Here is a 13,815-nt window from a genome sequence, read left to right on the forward strand (position 1 = left end):
TCTCAGTCCACAGAGGAGCCGTCCTCTCCTCAGTGGCCAAATCACCTTCCTGCTTTCTGCAGAGGTGGCCCTCGTTATCCACCATCTGCCTTGGCTCCTTGGGATCTCCCTGCACTGCGTGGGTGGAGGGTGATTCATATCTGGCCTCGTCATATTTTTCCCCATTAGAAAACCACAGAGAAGGAAGTTGGGGGGATAATCAGATCCTTATTTCCCTTGATGGGGTTCTGTGAAGGTGCCCACTAGGCTGGGGGCCTCCTGGGAGGCCATGGAGTTGCTTTGCAGGCCACTAGAGATGGATGGCAGGCCACACAGGACACCCTGTTAAACTTGAATTTCACATAAACAAAACATACTTCTGTAGCGTAAGTTATGTCCCTGGGATAACTGATTTTGTGTGTCTACTCGGCTAGGCGACAGTGCCACATTGTTTGGTCAAACATTATTCTAGATGTTGCTATGATGGTAATTTTTAGATGAGATTAACATTTAAATTAGTACACGTTGAGTAAAGCAGACGACCTTCTGGAATGTGGGTGGGCCACATCTAATCAGTTGATGGGCTTTAGAGAAAAGACTGAGCTCCCCTAAGAAGGAAGGACTTTTGCCTCCAGACTCCCTTTGGACCCAAGCTGCAACACAACTTTTCCTGAGTTTCCAGTTTGCCCTGCAGATTTCAGACTTGCCAGCCCCACAATAGCATGATCCATTTCCTAATCTCTCGCTCTCCCTCCCTCCCTTCCTCTCTCTATTTTATTGGTGCTATTTCTCTGGAGAACCCTAGTGCTATTTCTCTGGAGAACTCTCTGGAGTCCCTAATCAGTATAAGTATGTCTTGTGCAACTTGGAATATACTTACACTTTAAAAAAAAATTATTTGTTGTTTATCTGAAATTCAAATTTACCCGAGTGTAAATTTCAGTATGTTTCCTGTTAAGTCTGGAACCGCATGCTGGAGCCCAGCCAGAATGTTCCATCCTATCAAGGGAACGTGTCTCTGCTGGGGACAGCTGCTCTGTGCCTCACTGCCACCATCCAGAGCTGACAAGAAAGGGGAGATGCGTGGGGGTGGCGGGGCATGGGCCTGGCAGGGAGTGAGGCTACACAACACTTACCCCTTTATTCTCACACTTGAACTAAGAATCAGTTGATGAAATGTTTTAGGGACAAAGACACCAAGATTCACTTCTGTGATTAGGGCTGGAAACTCAAATTTAGTGTATGAGCTCATTGATGTCCCCCCACCCCAAACACACACACACTAAGTTTGTTCAGCCCCAGCTGCCCCTGCTCCCCCCACCCAGTGGGTTTTCTAAGGATCCCTGTGTTCTCTAAATTGTCTTGTCATCACCATCATTAGGGCACAGAAGGGGCCCCACTGCTACTTAGCATTGAATATAGAAGCACCATTCACTTGCTCTCTCTCTGCCTGATATTTGCAACCTGGCTGCTCTGTGCTGGGTACCCAGCGCAGAATGAGGCCGATTCGATTCTCTGAGCTCATAAAGCTTAAACCTTACTGGCAGAGACCTAAGTAAATTAAAAGTACAGTGACAATAAAGGCTCCAAAATAGAGATGCATCTGTGGGACTAGACAGGAAGTCAGGGGAGGCTTCCTGAGGGAGGAGTGAGTTGCCTGAGTTCTGGAGGATAATTAAGAGTCTGGTGAGTGCCCAACGGAAGGAACAGCTGCCCATACAGTGAGAACAAAACGTGTCAAAAGCCTGTGGCAGGAGGGAGGAAGGAAGGAAGGGACAATGTAGAGAAAGTGCGTCAGTCAGCTACTGCTGCGTAACAAAGTACCACAAACAAATCCACAAAGACAGGAAGCAGATGGTAGGGGCAGGGCTGGGGAAGGGGAGGAGAGTGAGTGTTCAATGGGAACAGAGTGTCAGTTTAGGACGATGAGAAAGTTCTGGAGGTAGATGGTGGGGATTGTTGCACAACATAAATGTGCTTAATGTCACTGAGCTGTGCATTTAAAATGGTTAAGATGGTGAATTTTATGTTACATATAATTAACCATAATGAAAAAGAAAATAATTAAGAGAGATAGAGAGAAATTGCTGGAAACTGGAATGTGAGAAGGGAGAGTTGGAAGCTCAAGAACCACAGGGGACAATGAGACACACTGGAACTGTTTCCACACAGAAATATCCAGAATGAGGGGAGCCAGCAGTGAGTATCTATGAACAAACAAGGAAACCCAGGCGAAGCCGGGCCAGCTCTGCCCCCCTCGGCGTCCCTCACGCGCCAGCGCACCCGTGCCCCGGCCCGACCCTCGAAGGGCAGAGAAACCTCATCCAGCAGTTGGCAGGCCTGATGGGGAGCAGATAAAAATCAGGCTACAAAAATCTGCCTTTGAACCAAGCAAGGCTCAGAAAAGGCAGTGGCTGTTTGATCCAAAAATTCTGACAGTGTCTCTGGTGCTTCCATAGAAATGGCATTTTGCTTGGACACTGGCAGGCAGAATAATGTCCCCAAAGACATCATCCTGGTACCGGGACCTGTGGACATGTCATCTCACAGAGTAAAGGGACTTTGCAGGTGGGATTAAGTCAAGGCCCCTGAGATGGGGACGACCCTGGATTACGGGGGCCCAGTGTCATCACAGGGTCCTCGTAAGAGGGAGGTAGGAGGCTCAGAGTCAGAGATGGAAGAAGCTGCACTGGACGTGGCACCTCTATAAGCTGGGAAGCGATTCTCCTTGGGGCCTCCGGAAGGACCAGCCCTGCCCTCACCTGGGTTTAGCCCTATTTGGCCCACTTTGTCACAGCAGCACCAGGAAACTAATACAGGCTCTGCAGGCAATGCTACCCAGTGCTGACTTGGTTGAGAGGATTGATTGCTGATCCAGGCACTGGGTAATTGGTAGGAAGAGAAACTTGAAAATGGGACCTGCTCTTCCCCCATTGTCTTCATGGGTTGAGTGGGAGGAATGCTGGTCGCCCGAAGACCAACGTCTACACTCTGGCTTCAATCTGACTGGTTCTGTGACTCCCAGAAGCAGTTTACCTTTCCTGGCCTCAGTTACAGCTGATCATTGATCAGCTTTGACCCTTTGGTTCTAATTTTCTATGGCATGTAGGTGACAATGTCCTTTTTGTCTTCCCAGAATTTCTTTCTTTGGGGAAGTCAGACCCTAATCATAGTGCTAGGCCTGCCAATCACAGTATTTACCCCCTTTCTCTCCATCCATGATTGGTCCCCATTGGATCCAGGCCTGTCAATCAACAGTACCCACTCCTTCATCCCCATTGGTAATTGGTTCCCACTGGGTTCAAGCCTGCCAATCACAATATTCATGCCTATCCCCCATCAGTGATTGGTCCCCAATGGACCCAGGCCTGCCAATCACAGTATCCACTCCTTCATCCCATGGGTACCACCTCTCCCATCTGTGGTTGTAGACCATGGTTGTAGACCGACCCCTGGAGTCTTCTGTCACCCTTCCTTCCTCCTTCCCCTCCTTGCTGGTCCCCTCCAAATCTGGCCACTCTGTTTCCTTCCTCCTCTCCAGGGACCCCACCTACCCATCCCCACTCTCACAACCTTCACTCTTTCCCTGGGCTAGTGGTGTTCTTGCTAACTCCAGGTCTGCCCCCACCTATCCATTTTTTCCATACAAGTAAGGATATCTGCCTACAGCAGGGGTTCTCCCCCAGGATGATTCTTCCCCCAGAGTCACTGGGCAACATCTGGTTACATCTGTGGTTCCTCACGACTGGGAGTGCTCCTGGCATCGAGTGGGTGGGGCCAGGGATGCGGCTCAGCATCCCACAGCGCCCAGGACGGCCCCAAATGCCAGCTGTGCTGCGGGGGAGAAAGTGTGGTCTGTACGAACATGACCGTGTTCCTTCCCTGCCCTTCTTTAGCTCCTCACTACGCTTAGCACCAAGTTCAAATGCTCCGCCGCAACGCCCTCCGCAGCACTACTTGCTCCCCGCTCCAGCCAGTCCACGTTTATTCTGTTCCCGAATAAGTCCTGACACCTGCTGTAACGTGGATGGCCCCTGAGGACGTGATGCTCAGTGAGATAAACCAGCCACAGAAGGACAAACACTGTGTGATGGCACTCACAGGAGGTCCCCAGAGGAGTCAGATTCACAGAGACAGAGAGTGGGGGCCAGGGGCTGGGGGAGGGGCGGGGAGTGAGTGTTCAATGGGGACAGAGTGTCAGTTTGGGGAGATGGAAAGTTCTGGAGAGGGACGGTGGGGATGGCAGCACAGCAGTGTGGATATACTTAATGCCACTGAGCTGTGCACTTAAAATGGTTAGGATGGTGAATTTTATGTTATCGCAGTGAAAAAATAGTTGAGAAAAGTCAGCAAAGAATGGACGGGCGGAACTTGTGGTCCTCCTCATCACAGCGAACACAAGACCAGGAATGTCTGGTGCAGATGCAGTCCTCAAAGCACAGAAAACAGTGCAGCCCCAGCTTATGAAGTGCTGCTCAGACATGCCCAGTTTACAGAGTCTTTCGACCCCCGTCTGCTCCTCAAGGACAGACACGAGCCTCTGCACCTCCTCACGCTCTCATCTTCCTGCAGTCTTTGCAAACAGTTGCCACTTGAGTGAAAAGCAGACAATTTTGCCAAAGGTAAAGGGCTGTGTGATCGGTAGCTTTGCCAAGATGAACTCCACCCCTCCCAGCAGCGACCTGTGTGGCTCGCTTTCTCTTCCACCTCATGTTGAGCAGCAGGAGCTGGAATCGTCATGGGCTAATTATCAGTCTCCAGGCATAAGGCAGCGTCCATTTGACACCTAACTTTCTACAAACACCCATAATTCTAAATCCAAGTAAACTTCTGACCAAGATGTAAAGCTCACTCAGGGCTTTAAAAAAAAAGGCAGTCAAATAAATCCTTTGGTGTTGGGTAGACCCAAAACCAAATCTGCCTGTTTAGATGTATCTTTTTCTTTTCACTCAGATGGATTGGAGACAGCCTGTCTCAGATAAGTGGGTGTTTTGCTTGAGAGAGAGGCAAAGGGATGGAAGATTCCGGAAGGTCCTTGACACTCCTAATCTTAGGCTACAAAATCTCTTCTAGAATTTGCTTTATTTGTATATATTTTTTTTTTGGTAGAGATTTGGAGTGGGAGAGAATGGAAAACAAAAGCCAAGTAGAAAGAGGGAAGATAGCTGATTACTAGGAATGAAAGGGAGCACAGGGGGCGGTGGCTGGCTCCACACGGCGACCTCAAGCTACGAGAGAGCCCTTGATAGGATGGGGCATAACGATTTTTTTTGAAAGCCACGTAGGAGGATAAGTTACCACCTGAGCTTGAGAGATACATGAGAACACCCCAGACAAAGCTGGAGTTGCTGAATGAGAGAAACGGGTGGGCGAGGGGTGCACTCACTATCTGTACCCGGTTACAGGAATGGTCCTAACAGCCTCAAGAAGGATTGGTGCCAGATCTGAGATCTGAAGGGCGCACCAGGATACAGGGACGGGACCAATGTTTAGTGCGGGCATAACTTGGGAACTGTGAGTGCCAATGTCCCCAACTTGTGCCTGTGGCTCAACCAGCCTCCAGCTGAACACATGCCACTGTCCTGGTGTCCTCTGTCCCACGCTGGAGCCAGAAGGCCTGACTCTCATCCCAACTCGGTTGTTGGTGATGGCGTGACACTGAGCAAGTCACTCCCACTTGGGGGACCAATCATCCTCGGTTACCTGAAACTGTTCCAGTTTGAACCTGGAAATCGGGACATCTGGTCACCCTACCCACCCATCTGTCTTCATCTGCCAGAAGGTGGAGAAATATGGGAGCTTTCTAAGGAAGTGCTATGCAAGAGGCCTTTGGGAACTGAGCCGAAATTATGGATGAGGCAGGAAGCACATCTGCTCGCAGCCTCCTGGCGATGACACCGGGAATCTCAGTTTAAGACCAGTGTGTCCTTAATGCCACTCTGACGCTTGCCAGCATCTGTTTCCAAAATGGGAGAGTGAGCCTCAGGTGCAGAGCCTTCCAGGAGCATGCGCAGCCAAGGCGACCAAGGCACTGGCCTCAGGGCAAAAGGTAAGGGGACACCAAAAACCTGGGTCCACAAGATAAAGGACATTTTCATGCAACAATTTTTTTTCATGACCAAATGTCAGCATTTTTACATAAAGACAGTTTCCGACCCAACTCGCCTGGCTCTTCTCCTCCTAATCCCAGCCCCGTCCGCTGCTGTCTTTGCTTGAAATGGTGAAATTTTGCTTACTGAGGTCCCCTGCACACCCATATATTTTACAATATTGCACTACAATATTATTTCTTTCTATGACTGAGCTTTTCGGCATCCCCTAAATGTTGGCGCACGGTGACAGTCCTGCTTGCTTCACCTACGTCTGGGCCCTGGAGAACAGTAACAATTTAAAAACACTGTTTGGTTTTCCTCCCATTTCTTTTACATTTTCAGTAGCATTCTCTTACATGTTTTCCATTTGTAAGTGTCAGTGACAAAGTCTCCTTAAAAAAATTTTTTTTTAGTTTTAAAAAGTAGGCCATTTAAAGAAGATTAAATAACTATTTTCATGGACTAGCTGCAGCTATGTGTCCACCCCCGGGATCCCATCCAGTCTGTGGTTTTAATAACAGCCCAGACTCGTCTGAATTCTCAACTCAAGTCCAACTGGCTACTGGAATTCCTTCTGGGGGACCTCAGGTGACCTCCATGACCCGCACCTCCTGGTGTTCACACCCCTGTGTTAATGTCCTTCCCTTGAGTGTAGGCTGGACCTGTGACTTGCTTCTAACCAGTAGAGTATGACGGAGGTGATGGGATGTCACTGTCACGATTATATGACATTAGGTAAGACTCCGTCTTAACCGACTGGGGGCTGTTCTGGAGAGGCCTAGGGACCAGGAGCTATGGGAGGACGCTAGGAGCTGAGAGTGGCCACCAGCTGGCAGCCAGTCACAGCCGGGCCCTTTGTCACTGGCCAATAACCTGAACAAGTTTGGAAGTGGGTCCTTCCCCAGTCAGGCCTTCAGATGAGATGGCAGCCCAGGCAGCACTGCTTCTGCAGCCTTGTGAGACCCTAAGCAGAGAAGCCAGCTCAGCTGTGCCCAAGCTCCTGGCCCACAGAAACTGGGAGATGGTAAACAGGAGCTGTTTCAAACCTCCAAAATTGTAGCAACTTCTCACTACAATCCAATGACTGACAAGCTTCTCAACTCTGACATACACCAAACTGAGTTCCTGATATCTCTTCTCATGTGCCCCCCAAATACCTGTTCCTCCCAGTTTTCCCATCTCACACAGAAGCTCCAGAACTCCCTGGGGTCCTGAGGCCTTTCTCAGAGCCCCCATCCAGTCTGCCCAACAAATGCTGTCAGTCATCTTCAAACGATATCTAGAATTGGGCCATGCCCCTCACTTCCCCCCTGGACTACGGAGAGCATCGTCCCGACCTCATTGAGGGTTGGCTGTTTCCATCCTTGCCAGCTAAAATCTGAGTCAGGCCATGTCCCGCCTCTGTTCAAATCTCCATGTGGCTCTCCCTCAGGGCAAAAGCCCTGCGTGACCTGGTCCCAACCGCTCTTTGCTGTCTGTCTGCAGCTCCTACTTCCTCCCTCCCTCAGTTCCAGCCACTGGGCATCCTCAGTGTTCCTCAAAAACAGGGGGCACAGTTCAGCCTCAGGGCCTTTGCACGTGCTGTGCCCTCTGCCTGATGTGCTTATCTATATCCTCATGACAGTCACCTCTGCCTCCCCTGCTTTGTTTGTTTTCTCCTGGGTTATATAAGCTGTACCCATGGAAAGAGATGGCAGGATGGCTTCTGCCAAGGTCCAGTGCCTGGGGTCCCTTGGAGCCCCCTTGGGAGAAGTGGCTAACCCTGGGAGAAGGGAGCCACGGAGAGAACAGCCACAACATGCTCCCCACTCTTTAGCACAATACTGACCGAGAGAACAAGCTAGCTCACTCTGCACTCTGGCCTTGCAGTTCCAAGGTTGCTGTTTGACCACTACACCTGGTATGTCATTCCTCAAGAGAATGGAAATGTGCTGGGAGGAATTCATTGCACCAAATGACAGTGACATGCATATCTGATTTATTAGCACAACTCTGCTAGGAGACAGCTATATCTGACTGAGGAGGAAACAGAGGCACACAGGAGCCAGGTGACCTGCCCAAGGTCACAAGATGCGGTGGTTTGAAGGCATGTCCACAAAGTCTTTGCCATCTTCTCTTTGGCAAAGTTTAAGTTGCCTCCCTCTGAGTGTGGGCTGGCCTTGATGACTCGCTCCGAATGTACCAGAAGCGATGGAATAGAACTTCTGAGACTACATCATAAAAGACATGTGGCTTCTGCCTTTCTCTGTCTGGGACCACTTGTTCTGGGGGCTGGGGGGAGCCAGTGCCACGTTGTGAGGACACCATGGAGCCCCATGGGGGAGCTGAGGCCTCCCGCCAGCAGCCATGTGGGGGAGCCATCCTGGAAGGGGCCCCTCCAGCCCTGGCTGAGCCTTCAGATGAGGCGGTCCACGCCGGCAGCTTAACTGCAGCCTCATGAGGGGCCCTGAGGCAGGACCACCCAGATAATCACTTCCTAATTCTTACCCACAGAAATAGGCATAATAAACGTTCGTTTTAATCTGCTAAATTTGGGGGATAATTTGTTACACAGCAACTGATAACTAATGCACAAGACTCCATAGCCTGTGACCCTTCTGCCTGCCTTTCCGCTTTACCTCCCAGGAAGCAAGCACTCTGTTCTCGATAGCCCATCCTGCACCCTTCTCTTCATGTCATCTTTAGTCCCTTGTCCTTCCGCTGTGAATCTTCTCCTGGGCTTACCGACCGGTTTTACCTAGTTGGTTACAGCAGTGGTTCAACCTCTCCAAGAGGAGATACAGTGCTTGGGTTCCCATTTTTCCACGCAGGACCAGCTATCAACTGCCATAAAACCCCAACTTCATCTCAGCTTTGCCCCCGGGCATCTAAACTTCTCCTCCTCCTCACTCTCAACTCTTGCTCTGTATGATTTTTTGCTTTCTCCTAATCCAAGGTGATCATGGCTTTTCCACTCTCCCATCCCACGTGCCTGCCCTTTCTCAGTCCCACCGCAGCTCAGGCCTGTTTATGGAACAGACATCACTTGTCTGTGCTGCAGCCTCTCCGGTTTCTCCCACTCCCTGTCCTCAGACTCGAACCGAGCCAGGAAACCTCCCTCCCCTTTGCCCCAACTTCATGAAATAAATCACTCAGCAAGCCTAAAGGAAATTTAATAAGCTCGGTCTGCTTTTTCTTCTTTTTGTCTGTGGACTTTTTGTTAAGTTTTCATGGGAAGCGTTGTTTGTGAGAAAACTATTTGTGGCGATGATATCTTGTGTTCTTGTAACTTTCTAACGTGCACGGGGGGAAAAGAGAGTCAGAGATCCGGCGGGGGGGAGATGTCAAGCGGAGAAGACGATAAACACGGGTGATACCCAGGAAAATGGATAAACCGTGCAGATTTGAAAAAGAAACTTCCAATCACTTAGGACTTGTGTAATTTTAAAAGAATACAATGATCCTGAACGCAATGGGGGATCCAGGCTTGGATCCTGCGATGGAAAAAGGACATGAGTGGGAACATGGGAAATTCAAACGCAGTCTGCTGAGTGTCACACGATGTTAATTTCTTACTAGTGGCCATTGCATTGTGGTTAGGTAAGATCTGAACACCAGGGGGAGCGGGGTGAAGGGTAGGCGGGTACTCTCCCTGCCGTCTTTGCAACTAAAATGATTCCAGAATCATTATCTTTAATTAACAGAGGTAAAATGGGAAAAACAACAAAGCTTTCTGTGGATATCAGCCAACGACCCAGAAGAAGGTCATCTTCTGTGTTAATTTTAGGGTCACGCAGGTTCCCTTCACGGACGTTGCTCCGCACAGCTATTCCCACGTATGTGCATGAGATGCTCATGCCAGGAGAGCACAAAGCCCAAGCCTAACGTGTGTGTGGGCCGTCGACATCAGTGAGTTACGTTAGCCCTCCAGGGACCCGCACGACTCTCCCCATTTTATCGATGATGAAATTGAGCCTTGGAGAGATGACCTCCACTGTGTCTCTGCCTCTTTGTCTGTCTGTCTCTCTGTCCCTCTCTCTATATCTCTGTCTCTATACAGCTATGTCTCTGCCTCTCCCTGTCTCTGTCTCTCTCCCTCTCCTGTCTTACACACACGCAGTTCTTAGAATTCCAGGATGCACCACCCCCACCCACTTTGCTGCTTGCTAGCTTCTCTGTCATGAAATGGGCCTCTGCTACCCCAGGACCTGCTGTCCAAGTGAGGCAGGTGAGCAACGAAGACGGGGACCTGACAAAGCAGCATCCACACGGCTCGCTCACCTTCCTTTACTGCAGGGTGAGAACAGCAGCCCAGACCCCCCCACTGCTGTTCTGCTCCCAGCTTCCTTCTCCAGGACCCAGGACTCACCTGGCCACCGTCAAGGGAAAGCCTGCCTCTGCCTGTTCACTCTGCGGTCCCCGGGTCCCAGGCGGGGCCTCCGCCACCCTGCCACAGCTCCAGACTCTTGACAGACAGCTGTGATAACAAGAGCAGAGCTTTCTGTAAGCGGGTCGTTCTGAGCTGGAGTCCCAGCCTTGACAAAAGGCCACCCAACATGCTTCTGTCTGCAGAGTCTCCAAGCTCCATGCCTTACGCCCTAAACCTTCCGAGTTCTGCAGAGGAACTTTGAACGCCACACAGATGCTGAGAGGGCTGGGGCAAGAGCCAGCATGGGCGGCATACCCGCCTGCTGGGATCCACGCGCTGTGGGTGGACAAGCGGGGACCAATGTCTGGACTCTGTCTGACCGGACAAGAACGCTGCCCGCCGCAAGGTGGACTTAACGTGTGTGGCCGTCAGAGCTGTGTGAGTGCCTGTGACTCTGGCTCCGTTTTCCAGATGAGGAAACTAGTACCAGGGAGTGTGCCCACAGACAACCACACACTATTGCAATACAACCATACACAATCACACACTGTGGTCACACCGTTGTACAGACACACAACCACACCCTCTCAATGACACAACCACACACAATCATGACCATACGCACAGTCACACTCACCATCTCACACCCACAGCACACCTGGCCAGGCCGCAGACACGCAGGGCGGGCTGCGGGTGTGCGGGCTCCATTGGCCCCCGGCCATAGATAGTGCTATGGGGGCCGCCACCCCTGCTCGTCAGATATTATGTCCCACGGTCATGATGCACGAAACGTGGATTACTTGTGACCAGGGTCACAAAGGCTTCTCTTCACAGTCCCAACAAGTGGACACTATCCATGGCTGGGGGCCTGTGTGGATGTGAACACATGTTCCCCAAACCTTTTGCCACCCTGGAGACTAGCTTTGACCCCTGTGAGATGGGAAAGGAGGGTGAGGGCCTGGCTCCAGAGGACCCTGGCACTGGCCATCCTCACCGAAGTGCGGGCACTTCCAGGACAGCACACAATGTGTGCCCAAGGTGGCTTTCCTGCCACATGTAACTGAATGCATGACAGCCCCTTCCCCAGACAAAGACAACACCACCCCCAATTTCACACCTATGACCACACCCTCCCCAAAAGCTTACCCGGAAATCTTTGTCGTTTATTCACTCACCAGCCACTAAAAGGCTGTGCGACAAGGGAGAGGGAGAGCAGCAGGGCGCCCCCTTATCTCACACAGGGCAATCCTCACCGGTCTTTGTCCAGCACGTTCCTGCCGCACCCCCGGGCCCCACCAAGGGTCCAGGCCGAGGCATGGTGCTCGGTTTTAGCCAAGTTAATTCTCAGAAATGCGGGAAAATTGCTGTGGGGTGTGGGGCGCCCTGGGGGGGCGGCACTGGCAGTGTGCTCCCACCATGTCTGTACACACGGCCGGCTACATTCACACACCCAGCAGCACCTACGCAGCCTGTTTGCGTCCAGCCAGCCTGCCCACATTTCTACACGGCCGTCTACACAACCCACCCATGTCTACACAGCCCGGCCTCATTCACACACCGCGACCGCGTCCACACAGCCCGTTCACTCGGCTACAAAGCCGCTACCACACAGAGAGGTCCTGGATAAACTGAGGCACAGGGAGGGAGGAGCTGCCCTGGTCCCATTTCGGGAGGGGGTGCCGCGCCCCGGGGACCCCCGACTCACCGCGCCACGCCGGAGGCTGCACCACGTCCCGTTCCCGCCGCCGAGCCGGGGCCTTAGGGAGCCGGGCGGGGCGGGGCGGCACCCGGGCTGGGGGCGGTGGCACCTGGGTTAGGGGGTGGCACGGGTGGGGGCGGGGCCTGGGCGGGGGCGGGGGCGGCCTGGGACGGGAGTACTATCACTCATTGGGGTCGGACTCAGCCTGGGGGCGCCCCCCGCCCCTCAGTCACCAGCCTCCCCAGCCTCCCCTGCCCACCTCCTGTTTGCCCTTCCCCTGCGCACCTGAGCCTGGCCTGCCGCCCTCAGCACCGCCTGGGCGGAGACTCCAAAAGGACACTGGGTAGCCGGCCCCGTGAGCCCATCAGGAGCCCCGGGCCCAGGCGGGTCCCATCAGTCTACCACCAGTTTCGGGAAGGGGCCCGACCAGCAGAGGGAAAGGAGTGGACAGACGCACTGGGTGCCCGGGAGCCACGGGGGTTGTCCGTCCCTGGCCCCTGGGGTTGCTGCACATGGAGCCTGGCGTCCAGGTGGAGGGAGGGCCTGGGCAGGTGAGCCCACACACGCAGGTGACCGTGGACAGAGGGCAGAGGAGGGGTGCTGGGACCCGCGGAGAGCAGATGCTCAGGGCAGCAGAGAGATGGGGGAGCCATCTCTCTGCTACAATATTTTTAAAAATAAACTTTTGACTTTAGAACAGTTTTAGATTTACAGAGAAGTTACTAGTTCACTTGTACCCACATCCAGTCCTCATTATTTACACCTTACCTTAGTGTCACAATTAATGAACTAATATCAACACATTATTAACTAACACACGTGCTTTATTCAGATTCCTCAGTTTTCCCTATGTCCTCTGTCCCAGGTCCCATGTGACAGGTTTCTGGTCTCTTTGGAACCCTCCAGGCTATGACAGTTTCTCAGACATTCCTCGTTCTGGACGCCTTGGGCAGTGGTGAGGGGGGTCAGGAATTTGGTAGCTACCCCTCTATTGGGGTTCATCTGGTGTGTTTCTCACAGTCTGGCTGGAGCAATGGCTTGGTCTGTTCTGATGCACCTGGGCACCTCGCATGGCCATGCGGCAGCCCAGCCTTCCCCTCCAGCTTCCATAGCACGTTGCTTATTCCTTCTGCGAGCCTGTGCCCTCTGTTAGAACTGCCATCTTTGCCATCCCCTGGGGTCCCAGCTGCACACAGTGTGGTCCCATTTACTGAATATGTGCAGACTCTCTGGTGCTTCTGATGACCCTAAAGAAGTAGCTGTCACCCCTTCTGGTAGAAGAGGCAGCTGCAGCCCCAGAGGGCAGTGACGTGTCCAAGGTCATCTGGCTCCAGACCTGAGTTCTTCCCACTGCTGCCTCCTTCTCTGAGCCAGGACAGCTGTGTGAAGAGCAGCCTGTGACTCCTGGGGGCCACCATTCTCTCTCTCCCCCAGCCACTGGTTTTGTGTTTTTTTTCTGGAGCTACAGCCCCCTAACCATCTAGTGACATGCTATTGCCTTCCCGACGTGGCTGGCAACCCCTATCCCTTTCCATCCGGGCTCCTCACCCCCCATCCTTGAACACTGGCACCAGCCATGCTCACTTCCCCCACCATGGCCTGGAACCATCCCTCCTGCATCCCTTGGGCTCAGCCAAAAGTCACCTCCTCCACGCAGTCTTCCCTGATACCTGCCCCCCCTGCAAGTCAGAGTTGGG

The sequence above is a fragment of the Rhinolophus hipposideros genome (assembly GCF_964194185.1).
Source record: "Rhinolophus hipposideros genome assembly, chromosome: 16".
In the NCBI taxonomy this organism is placed as follows: domain Eukaryota; kingdom Metazoa; phylum Chordata; class Mammalia; order Chiroptera; family Rhinolophidae; genus Rhinolophus; species Rhinolophus hipposideros.